The sequence below is a fragment of the Tachypleus tridentatus genome, chromosome 1 (assembly GCF_004210375.1).
Source record: "Tachypleus tridentatus isolate NWPU-2018 chromosome 1, ASM421037v1, whole genome shotgun sequence".
Lineage (NCBI taxonomy): Eukaryota > Metazoa > Arthropoda > Merostomata > Xiphosura > Limulidae > Tachypleus > Tachypleus tridentatus.
In genome coordinates this window covers 118,852,163-118,871,244 of record NC_134825.1, presented here as the reverse complement: position 1 = coordinate 118,871,244, position 19,082 = coordinate 118,852,163, and the positions used below count along the sequence as shown (strand labels likewise).

At 46.0% G+C, this 19,082-nt stretch overlaps 1 long non-coding RNA gene across 1 annotated transcript in view; it reads right to left on the bottom strand.

Annotated features, from left to right (window-relative positions):
* Positions 1–725: 725 nt before the first annotated feature.
* The window catches only part of LOC143222456 (uncharacterized), a 55,654-nt gene continuing 37,297 nt past the window's right edge, over positions 726–19,082 (bottom strand). The window contains exon 3 of the long non-coding RNA XR_013012237.1: positions 726–1,401. This is a non-coding gene — a long non-coding RNA (uncharacterized LOC143222456). The remainder of the gene's footprint in view (positions 1,402–19,082) is intronic.

The following is a 19,082-nucleotide window of genomic DNA, read 5'->3' as shown; positions in this document are numbered from 1 at the left end:
ACTTAACTTTGTGTAATATGTTTACTGTGGATCAGCCTGTAATTATACACTAAGTAATACAAATTGTGTTCCCGGATAGTACGTGTTATTTCTTAATTGGTTATGTTGTAAAAGTACAAAAAATGACCATTATTCCCTTCAAACTTTGCTTTTGTGACCTGGATAATGAAATTTAGAAATTAACCTATTTTATATGTAAAAACGTGCAAATTTGTACATTTTCATTTACATAAGGTCTGAATAAAACAACATATGAATCAAGATTTACATGTATCTATACTAAAGTTATACAAAAATGTTTATAAGTAAGTAGTTTTTCGAGATTTGCGACTGTAATGTAAATCACTTTCACGTATCAGTCCCCAAATATAGTTTCACATCATGGTTTCGTTATACGCTCCCAGGTCACAAAAGCAAAATTTGAAGAGAAAAACAGGTCTTTTCCATTTACTTTAGGCATAAGCAATTGGGAAATAACACTTTCTGTCCAGGAACAAGAGAAAGTAAACATTGTGTTACATGGTGTTATGTTAGTCAATTGTAAGTGCAACTGTGTTATTTTCAAGGAACGATTTTGGTTATTTCTTATTTACAATGTTTCATTTATATAGATATACTTTTGACATTAACAGTTAGGACGTATTAATAAATATTTTGAAAGATATAACATAACGTAAGCTGAATGCACGCGATAATATTGTCACAACACCTAATTACATAATATAAATCACTATATTGCTACAACACCTAATTACATAACATAAATCACTGTTTTGTAGCAACACCTAATTACATAATATTAATTACTGTATTGTCACAATACCTAATTACATAAAATAAATCACTATATTGCTACAGCACCTAATTACATAACATAGATCACTGTATTTTCACGTCACAACACCTAATTACATAACATAGATAACTGTATTTTCACGTCACAACACCTAATGACATTACACAAACCACTGTATTGTCACAACACGTAATTACCTAACAATACTCACTATATTATAACAATACCTCACTACATAACATATATCACTGTTGTCGTCTTCAATTAGATTTGTTGATTATTCACCCATGAATTGTCTTCTGAATCACCCGATGTCCAGACATAAGTTCCTAATATTACTTATAGCAAGTCCACGTGGCTTCATACTTAGTGTGGGAGGGCTACAAATTGTAAAATTCTTGATTCGAGCTACGATATGTCCCTAAGAATCCAATCTTTCATGTTAAACAACGGGAACACTCTCTCTGTCATACTAAGTCTTACTATTTGGATAAGAGCCGGTGCTTTCGCTGATAGGTTGTCATTCATTTCGTCAGTATTTCTATTATGTTCACGTGAACCTGACGTGTCTACTAATCTCATGTATCCCAAAAGACGCCGTTCATCTTAAAAGATAACAAATATTTATAATCGTAACTTGATTGAATACGTGAGAAACGAAACACTGGGATATCACTTAGGTCTTATACAATACTTTTCTGTTATATATTTATATACATGAATACGTGAGAAACGAAACACTGGGATGTTACTTAGATCTTATATATTACTTATCTGTTATATTTTTATATACACGCCTTTAGAACCCTTTTGCCTGAAGTAATCTAAAGTAAGTTTTGAGACTCTCCCAAATACTGTTTCATACGTCGATATATACCTAGACACTTATACTTTTTAACCTTTTAACTTAATAAGTTCCGTCTGTGCAAGACAACAGATGAGAATCATACAAATGTAAGTTCGTGGTTATTCATTACCCTGTAACGTGCACGTGTTATTGTTCATACACATTTTGTGGATTCATGTGGGAACCATCGCTCGTTATCTTACTTAAAGTTTGCTTCTACAATCCTCGCGCATACTGGCGGGAAGATACTACGATAAAACAAATAAATATTTTTGCGCCTAAGAGCGTTTTTTGTTTTCTCAGGAAATGAGCAAACCGTTATACGAAACTTTTATATTACTAAAGAAATTGCAAACACAATATATTGTATAATAAAGCCCCTTATATGAGTAATGCGATATTCTATCTAAGCGCGAAATCCATACCGGTGTACGGTTTTCAACATCATAAAGTTTCCGAATTATCTTCCACTACGTAGTGTTCGTTCTGTTTTATTTTTTAAACAATTGAGAAGCTAACATAAGCCATAAATGAAACTTATATCCAACAGCTTCCAGCGTAAAGTTATTATATCTCTTACACTCACTTCCACGTATGATCAAACAACTCGGTAATAAGTTAGCTATTTTAATTACTGACTTATAAAAGCAATGCTGTTTTGAAAATGAAATACGTAGTGAAATTAAACTTTACGAATGATCTGCCACCTGGTGGTTTAGTAATAAGAAGTATATTGATAAATATTTTACATTATAATGAAAATGCTTGCTTCCTATTTCATATTTTGAAATTCTTACTTTACACCCTTATAGAATTAAAACTTCAGGCTTGTAAGCCGATATATCATTGCACAGAAGGGCGTACTCAGTTCCATTTCCCATACAACCTCTGGCTGTAATATACTTAGCTTTTAAGTATTTGTCAAATATGAAAAGAAATTTTGTGTTGCGAATAAATCTTACATCTCTGATTACTTGTAGTGAGTGTCTTGCCTGAAGCTATAATTAATGTTTTATACAATGCTTGTTTGTTTTTGAATTTCGCGCAAAGCTACGTGAGGGCTATCTGCGCTAGCCATCCCTAATTTAGCAGTGTAAAACTAGAGAAAAGAATGCTAATCATCACCACCTACCGCCAACTCTTGGGTTACTTTATTTACCAATGAATAGTGTGATTGACAGCTACATATTAACACTCCCATGGCTGAAAGGGTGAACATGTTTGGTGTGACGAGGATTCGAACCTGCAACCTTCACATTACGAGTGCAGCACCTTAACTACTTGGCCATGTTTAGCCTACTTATTTCTATATACATATATCACTGACGTGCAAACACACTTAGGTCGTTGGTGTAGTCATAGCTCAAATAGCTTATGTTTTGAAATTCTTTTGCATGTCACCATAGTCATCACTTTGTCTAACGTATCTGCACGTGAAGGCCTTGCACTGATTACAATCTGTAGTCCATGTAAACGACTAATATTACCATAATTTCGGTTAATATGTTAAGCAGAGCTTTGAAAAACACCGGAATGAGGTGTTTTGTGAAGTTGGCTTTGCTGCATAACATGTAAGAGATTTGATGGAGATTGTGAGTAGATATCACAGGTTCTATTCCATGAAGTCCTGTTCTTCTCTACCTTGGAAAAGTCAGGCCTTATTTAGTGTGTACTTGATTGCATGCTTGACATGTCATATCAATATAACTGTTCTATTTGTATGGGGGATGAATGTTTCTATTGTGAAACAATTGACTTTGTTTGATGGTAGAGGTAAGCCTTACCAAAAAAGCTTGACATATTTTTATGTATTTTTTAAATTTTATTTTTTTCTTTCAATCGTAACAAATTCTCAGACACTGTGACACGTATTCCACGCAGAAATGATACTCAGCGTTAGATGAACACAAGCAAAGCCTACACAGGACTTTCTGTCATCTTGGTCCTCACCGAGATATTTGGTTTACTCGAACTTCACAGAGAAAAATTAATGGGCATTTTGAAGAGCAGATTGTAAGTTTTATTATTAGTGATTTTTACCTTAAACAAGAATTAGATGTTTTGTATAGGATTCTTCTATTGCAAGACACTAAGAGATCTTTTCAACTAGTTTAGGTCGGGACCTTTAGACTTCAGATTTGATGTCTTGTATAGAAGTATTTTGTCACCAGACAACGCTAATAAGTGTATCCAACCAGATTAGATTGCGACTTTTAGTCTTAAGGTTACAAACCTTCTTTTGCCAGACACTGAGATGTATTTTCAAATATACCAGGTTGGGCTTTCAGTGTGCTGTAATTCCGACATAAGGTGGACAATGTGGATAATTTGTAGCTATGCAACCGACAACGTGCGACAGAGAATAATCATAACCTTCACATTGGATGATGTGAAATTGTTACGACGTCCCAGCTTTGGAGCAAGTTCGTAATATGAAGTTGAAGTCAAAAAGAGTCAACTCAGCCAGGCTCAAAGAGAGTCAACTCATCCAGGCCCAAAGAGAGTTAACTGATTCAGGCCCAAAAAAGTCGACTCATCCAGGGCCAAAGAGAGTCAACTCATCCAGGCCCAAAGAGAATCAACTCATCCAGGCCAAAAGAGAGTTAACTCATTCAGGCCCAAAGAGAGTCAACTCATCCAGGGCAAAAGAGAGTCAACTCATCCAGGGCAAAAGAGATTCAACTCATCCATGCCCAAAGAGAGTTAACTCATTCAGGCCCAAAGAGAGTCAACTCATCCAGGGCAAAAGAGACTCAACTCATTCAAGCCCAAAGAGAGTCAACTCATCCAGGGCAAAAGAGAGTCAAATCATCCAGGGCCAAAGAGAATCAACTCATCCAGGCCCAAAGAGAGTTAACTCATTCAGGCCCAAAGAGAGTCAACTCATCCAGGGCAAAAGAGAGTCAACTCATCCAGGACCAAAGAGAGTTAACTCATTCAGGCCCAAAGAGAGTCAACTCATCCAGGGCCAAAGAGAGTCAACTCATCCAGGGCCAAAGAGAGTCAACACATTCAGGCGCAAAGAGAGTCAACTCATCAAGGGCCAAAGAGAGTCAACTCATCCAGACCCAAAGAGAGTCAACTCATCCAGGGCCAAGAGAGTCAACTCATCCAGGGCCAAAGAGAGTCAACTCATACAGGCCCAAAGAGAGTCAACTCATCCAGGGCCAAAGAGAGTCAACTCATTCAGGCCCAAAGAGAGTCAACTCATCAAGGGCCAAAGAAAGTCAACTCATCCAGGCTCAAAGAGAGTCAACTCATCCAGGCCCAAAGAGAGTTAACTGATTCAGGCCCAAAAAAGTCAACTCATCCAGGGCCAAAGAGAGTCAACTCATCCAGGCCCAAAGAGAATCAACTCATCCAGGCCAAAGAGAGTCAACTCATTCAGGCCCAAAGAGAGTCAACTCATCCAGGGCCAAAGAGAGTCAACTCATCCAGGGCAAAAGAGAGTCAACTCATCCATGCCCAAAGAGAGTCAACTCATTCAGGCCCAAAGAGAGTCAACTCATCCAGGGCAAAGAGAGTCAACTCATTCAGGCCCAAAGAGAGTCAACTCATCCAGGGCAAAAGAGAGTCAACTCATCCAGGGCCAAGAGAGTCAACTCATCCAGGCCCAAAGAGAGTTAACTCATTCAGGCCCAAAGAGAGTCAACTCATCCAGGGCAAAGAGAGTCAACTCATCCAGGCCCAAAGAGAGTCAACTCATTCAGGCCCAAAGAGAGTCAACTCATCCAGGGCCAAAGAGAGTCAACTCATCCAGGGCCAAAGAGAGTCAACTCATTCAGGCGCAAAGAGAGTCAACTCATCCAGGGCCAAAGAGTCAACTCATCCAGGCCCAAAGAGAGTCAACTCATCCAGGGGCCAAAGAGAGTCAACTCATCCAGGGCCAAAGAGAGTCAACTCATCCAGGCCCAAAGAGAGTCAACTCATCCAGGGCCAAAGAGAGTCAACTCATTCAGGCCCAAAGAGAGTCAACTCATCCAGGGCCAAAGAAAGTCAACTCATCCAGGTCCAAAGAGAGTTAACTCATTCAGGCCCAAAGAGAGTCAACTCATCCAGGGCAAAAGAGATTCAACTCATTCAGGCCCAAAGAGAGTCAACTCATCCAGGCCAAAGAGAGTCAACTCATTCAGGCCCAAAGAGAGTCAACTCATCCAGGCCCAAAGAGAGTCAACTCATCCAGGGCCAAAGAGTGCCATTCATACAGGCCCAAAGAGAGTCAACTCATTCAGGCTCAAAGAGAGTCAACTCATCCAGTGACAAAGAGAGTCAACTCATCCATGCCCAAAGAGAGTCAACACCATCCAGGCCCAAAGAGAGTCAACTCATCCAGGGCCAGAGAGTCAACTCATCCAGGCCCAAAGAGAGTCAACTCATCCAGGCCCAAGAGAGTTAACTCATCCAGGCCCAAAGAGAGTCAACTCATTCAAGCCCAAAGAGAGTCAACTCATCCAGGGCCAAAGAGAGTCAACTCATCCAGGCCCAAAGAGAGTCAACTCATCCAGGGCCAAAGAGAGTCAACTCATCCAGGCCCAAAGAGAGTTAACTCATTCAGGCCCAAAGAGAGTCAACTCATCCAGGCCCAAAGAGAGTCAACTCATCCAGGCCCAAAGAGAGTCAACTCATCCAGGGCCAAAAAGAGTCAACTCATCCAGGGCCAAAGAGAGTCAACTCATCCAGGCCCAAGAGAGTCAACTCATTCAGGCCCAAAGAGAGTCAACTCATCCAGGCCCAAAGAGAGTCAACTCATCCAGGCCCAAAGAGAGTCAACTCATCAGGGCCAAAGAGAGTCAACTCATCCAGGCCCAAAGAGAGTCAACTCATCCAGGCCCAAAGAGAGTCAACTCATCCAGGCCCAAAGAGAGTCAACTCATCCAGGCCCAAAGAGAGTCAACTCATCCAGGCCCAAAGAGAGTCAACTCATCCAGGACCAAAGAGAGTCAACTCATCCAGGGCCAAAGAGAGTCAACACATTCAGGCCGCAAGAGAGTCAACTCATTCAGGGCAAAGAGAGTCAACTCATCAAGGGCCAAAGAGAGTCAACTCATCCAGGCCCAAAGAGAGTCAACTTATCCAGGCCCAAAGAGAGTCAACTCATTCCAGGCCCAAAGAGAGTCAACTCATCCAGGGCCAAAGAGAGTCAACTCATCCAGGCCCAAAGAGAGTCAACTCATCCAGGGCCAAAGAGAGTCAACTCATCCAGGCCCAAGAGAGTCAACTGATTCAGGCCCAAAGAGAGTCAACTAATCCAGGCCCAAAGAGAGTCAACTCATCCAGGCCCAAAGAGAGTCAACTCATCAAGGGCCAAAAGAGTCAACTCATCCAGGGCCAAAGAGAGTCAACTCATCCAGGCCCAAAGAGAGTTAACTGATTCAGGCCCAAAGAGAGTCAACTCATCCAGGCCCAAAGAGAGTCAACTCATCCAGGCCCAAAGAAAGTCAACTCATCCAGGGCCAAAGAGAGTCAACTCATCCAGGCCCAAAGAGAGTCAACTCATCCAGGCCCAAAGAGAGTCAACTCATCCAGGCCCAAAGAGAGTTAACTCATCCAGGCCCAAAGAGAGTTAACTCATCCAGGCCCAAAGAGAGTCAACTCATCCAGGACCAAAGAGAGTCAACTCATCCAGGGCCAAAGAGAGTCAACACATTCAGGCGCAAAGAGAGTCAACTCATTCCAGGCGCAAAGAGAGTCAACTCATCAGGGCCAAAGAGAGTCAACTCATCCAGGCCCAAAGAGAGTCAACTCATCCAGGCCCAAAGAGAGTCAACTCATTCCAGGCTCAAAGAGAGTCAACTCATCCAGTGCCAAAGAGAGTCAACTCATCCAGGCCCAAAGAGAGTCAACACCATCCAGGCCCAAAGAGAGTCAACTCATCCAGGGCCAAAGAGTGCCACTCATCCAGGCCCAAAGAGAGTCAACTCATTCAGGCTCAAAGAGAGTCAACTCATCCAGTGACAAAGAGAGTCAACTCATCCAGGCCCAAAGAGAGTCAACACCATCCAGGCCCAAAGAGAGTCAACTCATCCAGGGCCAAAGAGTCAACTCATCCAGGCCCAAAGAGAGTCAACTCATCCAGGCCCAAAGAGAGTCAACTCATCCAGGCCCAAAGAGAGTCAACTCATTCAAGCCCAAAGAGAGTCAACTCATCCAGGGCCAAAGAGAGTCAACTCATCCAGGCCCAAAGAGAGTCAACTCATCCAGGGCCAAAGAGAGTCAACTCATCCAGGCCCAAAGAGAGTTAACTGATTCAGGCCCAAAGAGAGTCAACTCATCCAGGCCCAAAGAGAGTCAACTCATCCAGGCCCAAAGAGAGTCAACTCATCAAGGGCCAAAAAGAGTCAACTCATCCAGGGCCAAAGAGAGTCAACTCATCCAGGCCCAAAGAGAGTTAACTCATTCAGGCCCAAAGAGAGTCAACTCATCCAGGCCCAAAGAGAGTCAACTCATCCAGGCCCAAAGAGAGTCAACTCATCCAGGGCCAAAGAGAGTCAACTCATCCAGGCCCAAAGAGAGTCAACTCATCCAGGCCCAAAGAGAGTCAACTCATCCAGGCCCAAAGAGAGTTAACTCATCCAGGCCCAAAGAGAGTTAACTCATCCAGGCCCAAAGAGAGTCAACTCATCCAGGACCAAAGAGAGTCAACTCATCCAGGGCCAAAGAGAGTCAACACATTCAGGCGCAAAGAGAGTCAACTCATTCAGGCGCAAAGAGAGTCAACTCATCAAGGGCCAAAGAGAGTCAACTCATCCAGGCCCAAAGAGAGTCAACTCATCCAGGCCCAAAGAGAGTCAACTCATTCAGGCCCAAAGAGAGTCAACTCATCCAGGGCCAAAGAGAGTCAACTCATCCAGGCCCAAAGAGAGTCAACTCATCCAGGGCCAAAGAGAGTCAACTCATCCAGGCCCAAAGAGAGTTAACTCATTCAGGCCCAAAGAGAGTCAACTAATCCAGGCCCAAAGAGTCAACTCATCCAGGCCCAAAGAGAGTCAACTCATCAAGGGCCAAAAAAGAGTCAACTCATCCAGGGCCAAAGAGAGTCAACTCATCCAGGCCCAAAGAGAGTTAACTCATTCAGGCCCAAAGAGAGTCAACTCATCCAGGCCCAAAGAGAGTCAACTCATCCAGGCCCAAAGAGAGTCAACTCATCAAGGGCCAAAGAGAGTCAACTCATCCAGGCCCAAAGAGAGTCAACTCATCCAGGCCCAAAGAGAGTCAACTCATCCAGGCCCAAAGAGAGTTAACTCATCCAGGCCCAAAGAGAGTTAACTCATCCAGGCCCAAAGAGAGTCAACTCATCCAGGACCAAAGAGAGTCAACTCATCCAGGGCCAAAGAGAGTCAACACATTCAGGCGCAAAGAGAGTCAACTCATTCAGGCGCAAAGAGAGTCAACTCATCAAGGGCCAAAGAGAGTCAACTCATCCAGGCCCAAGAGAGTCAACTCATCCAGGCCCAAAGAGAGTCAACTCATTCAGGCTCAAAGAGAGTCAACTCATCCAGTGCCAAAGAGAGTCAACTTATCCATGCCCAAAGAGAGTCAACACCATCCAGGCCCAAAGAGAGTCAACTCATCCAGGCCCAAAGAAAGTCAACTCATCAAGGGCCAAAGAGAGTCAACTCATCCAGGGCCAAAGAGAGTCAACTCATCCAGGCCCAAAGAGAGTCAACTCATCAGGGCCAAAAAGAGTCAACTCATCCAGGCCCAAAGAGAGTCAACTCATCCAGGCCCAAAGAGAGTTAACTGATTCAGGCCCAAAGAGAGTCAACTAATCCAGGCCCAAAGAGAGTCAACTCATCCAGGCCCAAAGAAAGTCAACTCATCCAGGGCCAAAGAGAGTCAACTCATCCAGGCCCAAAGAGAGTTAACTCATCCAGGCCCAAAGAGAGTCAACTCATCCAGGCCCAAAAGAGAGTCAACGCATCCAGGCCCAAAGAGAGTCAACTCATTCAGGCCCAAAGAGAGTCATCTCATCCAGGGCCAAAGAGAGTCACCTCATCCAGGCCCAAAGAGAGTCAACTCATCCAGGCCCAAAGAGAGATAACTCATCCAGGCCCAAAGAGAGTCGACTCATCCAGGACCAAAGAGAGTCAACTCATCCAGGGCCAAAGAGAGTCAACACATTCAGGCGCAAAGAGAATCAACTCATTCAGGCGCAAAGAGAGTCAACTCATTAAGGCCCAAAGAGAGTCAACTCATCCAGGCCCAAAGAGAGTTAACTCATCCAGGCCCAAAGAGAGTCAACTCATCCAGGACCAAAGAGAGTCAACTCATCCAGGGCCAAAGAGAGTCAACACATTCAGGCGCAAAGAGAGTCAACTCATTCAGGCGCAAAGAGAGTCAACTCATCAAGGGCCAAAGAGAGTCAACTCATCCAGGGCCAAAGAGAGTCAACTCATCCATGCCCAAAGAGAGTCAACACCATCCAGGCCCAAAGAGAGTCAACTCATCCAGGGCCAAAGAGAGTCAACTTATCCAGGCCCAAAGAGAGTGAACTCCTCCAGGCCCAAAGAGAGTGAACTCATTCAGGCCCAAAGGTAGTGAACTCATCCAGGCCCAAAGAGAGTCAACTCATCCTGGCCCAAAGAGAGTTAACTCATCCAGGGCTAAAGAAAGTCAACTCATCCAGTGCCAAAAAGAGTCAACTTATCCAGGCCCAAAGAGAGTCAACTCATCCAGGCCCAAAGAGAGTCAACTCATTCAGGGCCAAAGAGAGTCAACTCATTCAGGCCCAAAGATAGTCAACTCATCCAGGGTCAAAGAGAGTCACCTCATCCAGGCCCAAAGAGAGTCAACTCATCCAGGGCCAAAGAGAGTCAACTCATCCAGGCCCAAAGAAAGTCAACTCATCTAGGCCAAAGAGAGTCAACTCATTCAGGCCCAAAGAGAGTCAACTCATCCAGGCCCAAAAGAGAGTCAACTCATCCAGGGCCAAAGAGAGTCAACTCATCCAGGCCCAAAGAGAGTTAACTGATTCAGGCCCAAAGAGAGTCAACTAATCCAGGCCCAAAGAGAGTCAACTCATCCAGGCCCAAAGAGAGTCAACTCATCAAGGGCCAAAAAAGAGTCAACTCATCCAGGGCCAAAGAGAGTCAACTCATCCAGGCCCAAAGAGAGTTAACTGATTCAGGCCCAAAGAGAGTCAACTCATCCAGGCCCAAAGAGAGTCAACTCATCCAGGCCCAAAGAAAGTCAACTCATCCAGGGCCAAAGAGAGTCAACTCATCCAGGCCCAAAGAGAGTCAACTCATCCAGGCCCAAAGAGAGTCAACTCATCCAGGCCCAAAGAGAGTTAACTCACCCAGGCCCAAAGAGAGTTAACTCATCCAGGCCCAAAGAGAGTCAACTCATCCAGGCCCAAAGAGAGTCAACTCATCAAGGGCCAAAAAAAAGTCAACTCATCCAGGGCCAAAGAGAGTCAACTCATCCAGGCCCAAAGAGAGTTAACTGATTCAGGCCCAAAGAGAGTCAACTAATCCAGGCCCAAAGAGAGTCAACTCATCCAGGCCCAAAGAAAGTCAACTCATCAAGGGCCAAAGAGAGTCAACTCATCCAGGCCCAAAGAGAGTTAACTCATCCAGGCCCAAAGAGAGTCAACTCATCCAGGCCCAAAGAGAGTTAACTCATCCAGGCCCAAAGAGAGTTAACTCATCCAGGCCCAAAGAGAGTCAACTCATCCAGGACCAAAGAGAGTCAACTCATCCAGGGCCAAAGAGAGTCAACACATTCAGGCGCAAAGAGAGTCAACTCATTCAGGCGCAAAGAGAGTCAACTCATCAAGGGCCAAAGAGAGTCAACTCATCCAGGCCCAAAGAGAGTTAACTTATCCAGGCCCAAAGAGAGTCAACTCATTCAAGCCCAAAGAGAGTCAACTCATCCAGGGCCAAAGAGAGTCAACTCATCCAGGCCCAAAGAGAGTCAACTCATCCAGGGCCAAAGAGAGTCAACTCATCCAGGCCCAAAGAGAGTTAACTGATTCAGGCCCAAAGAGAGTCAACTAATCCAGGCCCAAAGAGAGTCAACTCATCCAGGCCCAAAGAGAGTCAACTCATCAAGGGCCAAAAAGAGTCAACTCATCCAGGGCCAAAGAGAGTCAACTCATCCAGGCCCAAAGAGAGTTAACTGATTCAGGCCCAAAGAGAGTCAACTAATCCAGGCCCAAAGAGAGTCAACTCATCCAGGCCCAAAGAAAGTCAACTCATCAAGGGCCAAAGAGAGTCAACTCATCCAGGCCCAAAGAGAGTTAACTCATCCAGGCCCAAAGAGAGTTAACTCATCCAGGTCCAAAGAGAGTTAACTCATCCAGGCCCAAAGAGAGTCAACTCATCCAGGACCAAAGAGAGTCAACTCATCCAGGGCCAAAGAGAGTCAACACATTCAGGCGCAAAGAGAGTCAACTCATTCAGGCGCAAAGAGAGTCAACTCATCAAGGGCCAAAGAGAGTCAACTCATCCAGGCCCAAAGAGAGTTAACTCATCCAGGGCTAAAGAAAGTCAACTCATCCAGTGCCAAAAAGAGTCAACTTATCCAGGCCCAAAGAGAGTCAACTCATCCAGGCCCAAAGAGAGTCAACTCATTCAGGGCCAAAGAGAGTCAACTCATTCAGGCCCAAAGATAGTCAACTCATCCAGGGTCAAAGAGAGTCACCTCATCCAGGCCCAAAGAGAGTCAACTCATCCAGGGCCAAAGAGAGTCAACTCATCCAGGCCCAAAGAGAGTTAACTCATCCAGGCCCAAAGAGAGTCAACTCATTCAAGCCCAAAGAGAGTCAACTCATCCAGGGCCAAAGAGAGTCAACTCATCCAGGCCCAAAAAGAGTCACCTCATCCAGGCCCAAAGAGAGTCAACTCATCCAGGGCCAAAGAGAGTCAACTCATCCTGGCCCAAAGAGAGTTAACTCATTCAGGCCCAAAGAGAGTCAACTTATCCAGGCCCAAAGAGAGTCAACTCATCCAGGCCCAAAGAGAGTCAACTCATCCAGGGCCGAAGAGTGCCATTCATACAGGCCCAAAGAGAGTCAACTCATTCAGGCCCAAAGAGAGTCAACTCATCCAGGCCCAAAAGAGAGTCAACTCATCCAGGGCCGAAGAGTGCCATTCATACAGGCCCAAAGAGAGTCAACTCATTCAGGCGCAAAGAGAGTCAACTCATCCAGGCCCAAAGAGAGTCAACTCATCCAGGCCCAAAGAGAGTTAACTCATCCAGGCCCAAAGAGAGTCAACTCATCCAGGACCAAAGAGAGTCAACTCATCCAGGGCCAAAGAGAGTCAACACATTCAGGCGCAAAGAGAGTCAACTCATTCAGGCGCAAAGAGAGTGAACTCATTCAGGCCCAAAGGTAGTGAACTCATCCAGGCCCAAAGAGAGTCAACTCATCCTGGCCCAAAGAGAGTTAACTCATCCAGGGCTAAAGAAAGTCAACTCATCCAGTGCCAAAAAGAGTCAACTTATCCAGGCCCAAAGAGAGTCAACTCATCCAGGCCCAAAGAGAGTCAACTCATTCAGGGCCAAAGAGAGTCAACTCATTCAGGCCCAAAGATAGTCAACTCATCCAGGGTCAAAGAGAGTCACCTCATCCAGGCCCAAAGAGAGTCACCTCATCCAGGCCCAAAGAGAGTCAACTCATCCAGGCCCAAAGAGATAACTCATCCAGGCCCAAAGAGAGTCGACTCATCCAGGACCAAAGAGAGTCAACTCATCCAGGGCCAAAAAGAGTCAACACATTAAGGCGCAAAGAGAGTCAACTCATTCAGGCGCAAAGAGAGTCAACTCATCCAGGCCCAAAGAGAGTCAACTCATCCAGGCCCAAAGAGAGTTAACTCATCCAGGCCCAAAGAGAGTCAACTCATCCAGGACCAAAGAGAGTCAACTCATCCAGGGCCAAAGAGAGTCAACACATTCAGGCGCAAAGAGAGTCAACTCATTCAGGCGCAAAGAGAGTCAACTCATCAAGGCCAAAGAGAGTCAACTCATCCAGGGCCAAAGAGAGTCAACTCATCCATGCCCAAAGAGAGTCAACACCATCCAGGCCCAAAGAAAGTCAACTCATCCATGTCCAAAGAGAGTCAACTCCTCCAGGCCCAAAGAGAGTGAACTCATTCAGGCCCAAAGGTAGTGAACTCATCCAGGCCCAAAGAGAGTCAACTCATCCTGGCCCAAAGAGAGTTAACTCATCCAGGGCTAAAGAAAGTCAACTCATTCAGTGCCAAAAGAGTCAACTTATCCAGGCCCAAAGAGAGTCAACTCATCCAGGCCCAAAGAGAGTCAACTCATTCAGGCCCAAAGATAGTCAACTCATCCAGGGTCAAAGAGAGTCACCTCATCCAGGCCCAAAGAGAGTCAACTCATCCAGGGCCAAAGAGAGTCAACTCATCCAGGCCCAAAGAGAGTGAACTCATCCAGGTCCAAAGAGAGTCAACTCCTCCAGGCCCAAAGAGAGTGAACTCATTCAGGCCCAAAGGTAGTGAACTCATCCAGGCCCAAAGAGAGTCAACTCATCCTGGCCCAAAGAGAGTTAATTCATCCAGGGCTAAAGAAAGTCAACTCATCCAGTGCCAAAAAGAGTCAACTTATCCAGGCCCAAAGAGAGTCAACTCATCCAGGCCCAAGAGAGTCAACTCATTCAGGGCCAAAGAGAGTCAACTCATTCAGGCCCAAAGATAGTCAACTCATCCAGGGTCAAAGAGAGTCACCTCATCCAGGCCCAAAGAGAGTCAACTCATCCAGGGCCAAAGAGAGTCAACTCATCCAGGCCCAAAGAAAGTCAACTCATCTAGGCCAAAGAGAGTCAACTCATTCAAGCCCAAAGAGAGTCAACTCATCCAGGCCCAAAAGAGAGTCAACTCATCCAGGGCCGAAGAGTGCCATTCATACAGGCCCAAAGAGAGTCAACTCATTCAGGCTCAAAGAGAGTCAACTCATCCAGTGACAAAGAGAGTCAACTTATCCATGCCCAAAGAGAGTCAACACCATCCAGGCCCAAAGAGAGTCAACTCATCCAGGGCCAAAGAGAGTCAACTCATCCAGGCCCAAAGAGAGTCAACTCATCCAGGCCCAAAGAGAGTTAACTCATCCAGGCCCAAAGAGAGTCAACTCATTCAAGCCCAAAGAGAGTCAACTCATCCAGGGCCAAAGAGAGTCAACTCATCCAGGCCCAAAGAGAGTCAACTCATCCAGGGCCAAAGAGAGTCAACTCATCCAGGCCCAAAGAGAGTTAACTGATTCAGGCCCAAAGAGAGTCAACTAATCCAGGCCCAAAGAGAGTCAACTCATTCAGGCCCAAAGAAAGTCAAATCATCAAGGGCCAAAAAAGAGTCAACTCATCCAGGGCCAAAGAGAGTCAACTCATCCAGGCCCAAAGAGAGTTAACTGATTCAGGCCCAAAGAGAGTCAACTAATCCAGGCCCAAAGAGAGTCAACTCATCCAGGCCCAAAGAAAGTCAACTCATCAAGGGCCAAAGAGAGTCAACTCATCCAGGCCCAAAGAGAGTTAACTCATCCAGGCCCAAAGAGAGTCAACTCATCCAGGCCCAAAGAGGTTAACTCATCCAGGCCCAAAGAGAGTTAACTCATCCAGGCCCAAAGAGAGTCAACTCATCCAGGACCAAAGAGAGTCAACTCATCCAGGGCCAAAGAGAGTCAACACATTCAGGCGCAAGAGAGTCAACTCATTCAGGCGCAAAGAGAGTCAACTCATCAAGGGCCAAAGAGAGTCAACTCATCCAGGCCCAAAGAGTTAACTTATCCAGGCCCAAAGAGAGTCAACTCATTCAAGCCCAAAGAGAGTCAACTCATCCAGGGCCAAGAGAGTCAACTCATCCAGGCCCAAAGAGAGTCAACTCATCCAGGGCCAAGAGAGTCAACTCATCCAGGCCCAAAGAGAGTTAACTGATTCAGGCCCAAAGAGAGTCAACTAATCCAGGCCCAAAGAGAGTCAACTCATCCAGGCCCAAAGAGAGTCAACTCATCAAGGGCCAAAAAAGAGTCAACTCATCCAGGGCCAAAGAGAGTCAACTCATCCAGGCCCAAAGAGAGTTAACTGATTCAGGCCCAAAGAGAGTCAACTAATCCAGGCCCAAAGAGAGTCAACTCATCCAGGGCCAAAGAGAGTCAACTCATTCAGGCCCAAAGAGAGTCAACTCATCCAGGGCCAAAGAGAGTCAACTCATCCAGGCCCAAAGAGAGTCAACTCATCCAGGCCAAAGAGAGTCAACTGATTCAGGCCCAAAGAGAGTCAACTAATCCAGGCCCAAAGAGAGTCAACTCATCCAGGCCCAAAGAAAGTCAACTCATCAAGGGCCAAAGAGAGTCAACTCATCCAGGGCCAAAGAGAGTCAACTCATCCAGGCCCAAAGAGAGTCAACTCATCAAGGGCCAAAAAAGAGTCAACTCATCCAGGCCCAAAGAGAGTCAACTCATCCAGGCCCAAAGAGAGTTAACTGATTCAGGCCCAAAGAGAGTCAACTAATCCAGGCCCAAAGAGAGTCAACTCATCCAGGCCCAAAGAAAGTCAACTCATCAAGGGCCAAAGAGAGTCAACTCATCCAGGCCCAAAGAGAGTTAACTCATCCAGGCCCAAAGAGAGTCAACTCATCCAGGCCCAAAAGAGAGTCAACTCATCCAGGCCCAAAGAGAGTCAACTCATTCAGGCCCAAAGAGAGTCATCTCATCCAGGGCCAAAGAGAGTCACCTCATCCAGGCCCAAAGAGAGTCAACTCATCCAGGCCCAAAGAGAGATAACTCATCCAGGCCCAAAGAGAGTCGACTCATCCAGGACCAAAGAGAGTCAACTCATCCAGGGCCAAAGAGAGTCAACACATTCAGGCGCAAAGAGAATCAACTCATTCAGGCGCAAAGAGAGTCAACTCATCCAGGCCCAAAGAGAGTCAACTCATCCAGGCCCAAAGAGAGTTAACTCATCCAGGCCCAAAGAGAGTCAACTCATCCAGGACCAAAGAGAGTCAACTCATCCAGGGCCAAAGAGAGTCAACACATTCAGGCGCAAGAGAGTCAACTCATTCAGGCGCAAAGAGAGTCAACTCATCAAGGGCCAAGAGAGTCAACTCATCCAGGGCCAAAGAGAGTCAACTCATCCATGCCCAAAGAGAGTCAACACCATCCAGGCCCAAAGAAAGTCAACTCATCCAGGGCCAAAGAGAGTCAACTTATCCAGGCCCAAAGAGAGTGAACTCATCCAGGTCCAAAGAGAGTCAACTCCTCCAGGCCCAAAGAGAGTGAACTCATTCAGGCCCAAAGGTAGTGAACTCATCCAGGCCCAAAGAGAGTCAACTCATCCTGGCCCAAAGAGAGTTAACTCATCCAGGGCTAAAGAAAGTCAACTCATCCAGTGCCAAAAAGAGTCAACTTATCCAGGCCCAAAGAGAGTCAACTCATCCAGGCCCAAAGAGAGTCAACTCATTCAGGGCCAAGAGAGTCAACTCATTCAGGCCCAAAGATAGTCAACTCATCCAGGGTCAGAGAGTCACCTCATCCAGGCCCAAAGAGAGTCAACTCATCCAGGCCCAAAGAGAGTCAACTCATCCAGGCCCAAAGAAAGTCAACTCATCTAGGCCAAAGAGAGTCAACTCATTCAGGCCCAAAGAGAGTCAACTCATCCAGGCCCAAAAGAGAGTCAACTCATCCAGGGCCGAAGAGTGCCATTCATACAGGCCCAAAGAGAGTCAACTCATTCAGGCTCAAAGAGAGTCAACTCATCCAGTGACAAGAGAGTCAACTTATCCATGCCCAAAGAGAGTCAACACCATCCAGGCCAAAGAGAGTCAACTCATCCAGGGCCAAAGAGAGTCAACTCATCCAGGCCCAAAGAGAGTCAACTCATCCAGGCCCAAAGAGAGTTAACTCATCCAGGCCCAAAGAGAGTCAACTCATTCAAGCCCAAAGAGAGTCAACTCATCCAGGGCCCAGAGAGTCAACTCATCCAGGCCCAAAGAGAGTCAACTCATCCAGGGCCAAAGAGAGTCAACTCATCCAGGCCCAAAGAGAGTTAACTGATTCAGGCCCAAAGAGAGTCAACTAATCCAGGCCCAAAGAGAGTCAACTCATCCAGGCCCAAAGAGAGTCAACTCATCAAGGGCCAAAAAAGAGTCAACTCATCCAGGGCCAAGAGAGTCAACTCATCCAGGCCCAAAGAGAGTTAACTGATTCAGGCCCAAAGAGAGTCAACTAATCCAGGCCCAAAGAGAGTCAACTCATCCAGGCCCAAAGAAAGTCAACTCATCAAGGGCCAAAGAGAGTCAACTCATCCAGGCCCAAAGAGAGTTAACTCATCCAGGCCCAAAGAGAGTCAACTCATCCAGGCCCAAAGAGAGTTAACTCATCCAGGCCCAAAGAGAGTTAACTCATCCAGGCCCAAAGAGAGTCAACTCATCCAGGACCAAAGAGAGTCAACTCATCCAGGCCCAAAGAGAGTCAACACATTCAGGCGCAAAGAGAGTCAACTCATTCAGGCGCAAAGAGAGTCAACTCATCAAGGGCCAAAGAGAGTCAACTCATCCAGGCCCAAAGAGAGTTAACTTATCCAGGCCCAAAGAGAGTCAACTCATTCAAGCCCAAAGAGAGTCAACTCATCCAGGGCCAAAGAGAGTCAACTCATCCAGGCCCAAAGAGAGTCAACTCATCCAGGGCCAAAGAGAGTCAACTCATCCAGGCCCAAAGAGAGTTAACTGATTCAGGCCCAAAGAGAGTCAACCAATCCAGGCCCAAAGAGAGTCAACTCATCCAGGCCCAAAGAGAGTCAACTCATCAAGGGCAAAAAAGAGTCAACTCATCCAGGCCAAAGAGAGTCAACTCATCCAGGCCCAAAGAGAGTTAACTGATTCAGGCCCAAAGAGAGTCAACTAATCCAGGCCCAAAGAGAGTCAACTCATCCAGGCCCAAAGAAAGTCAACTCATCAGGGCCAAGAGAGTCAACTCATCCAGGCCCAAAGAGAGTTAACTCATCCAGGCCCAAAGAGAGTTAACTCATCCAGGCCCAAAGAGAGTTAACTCATCCAGGCCCAAGAGAGTCAACTCATCCAGGACCAAAGAGAGTCAACTCATCCAGGGCCAAAGAGAGTCAACACATTCAGGCGCAAAGAGAGTCAACTCATTCAGGCGCAAAGAGAGACAACTCATCAAGGGCCAAAGAGAGTCAACTCATCCAGGCCCAAAGAGAGTTAACTCATCCAGGGCTAAAGAAAGTCAACTCATCCAGTGCCAAAAAGAGTCAACTTATCCAGGCCCAAAGAGAGTCAACTCATCCAGGCCCAAAGAGAGTCAACTCATTCAGGGCCAAAGAGAGTCAACTCATTCAGGCCCAAAGATAGTCAACTCATCCAGGGTCAAGAGAGTCACCTCATCCAGGCCCAAAGAGAGTCAACTCATCCAGGGCCAAAGAGAGTCAACTCATCCAGGCCCAAAGAGAGCAACTCATCCAGGCCCAAA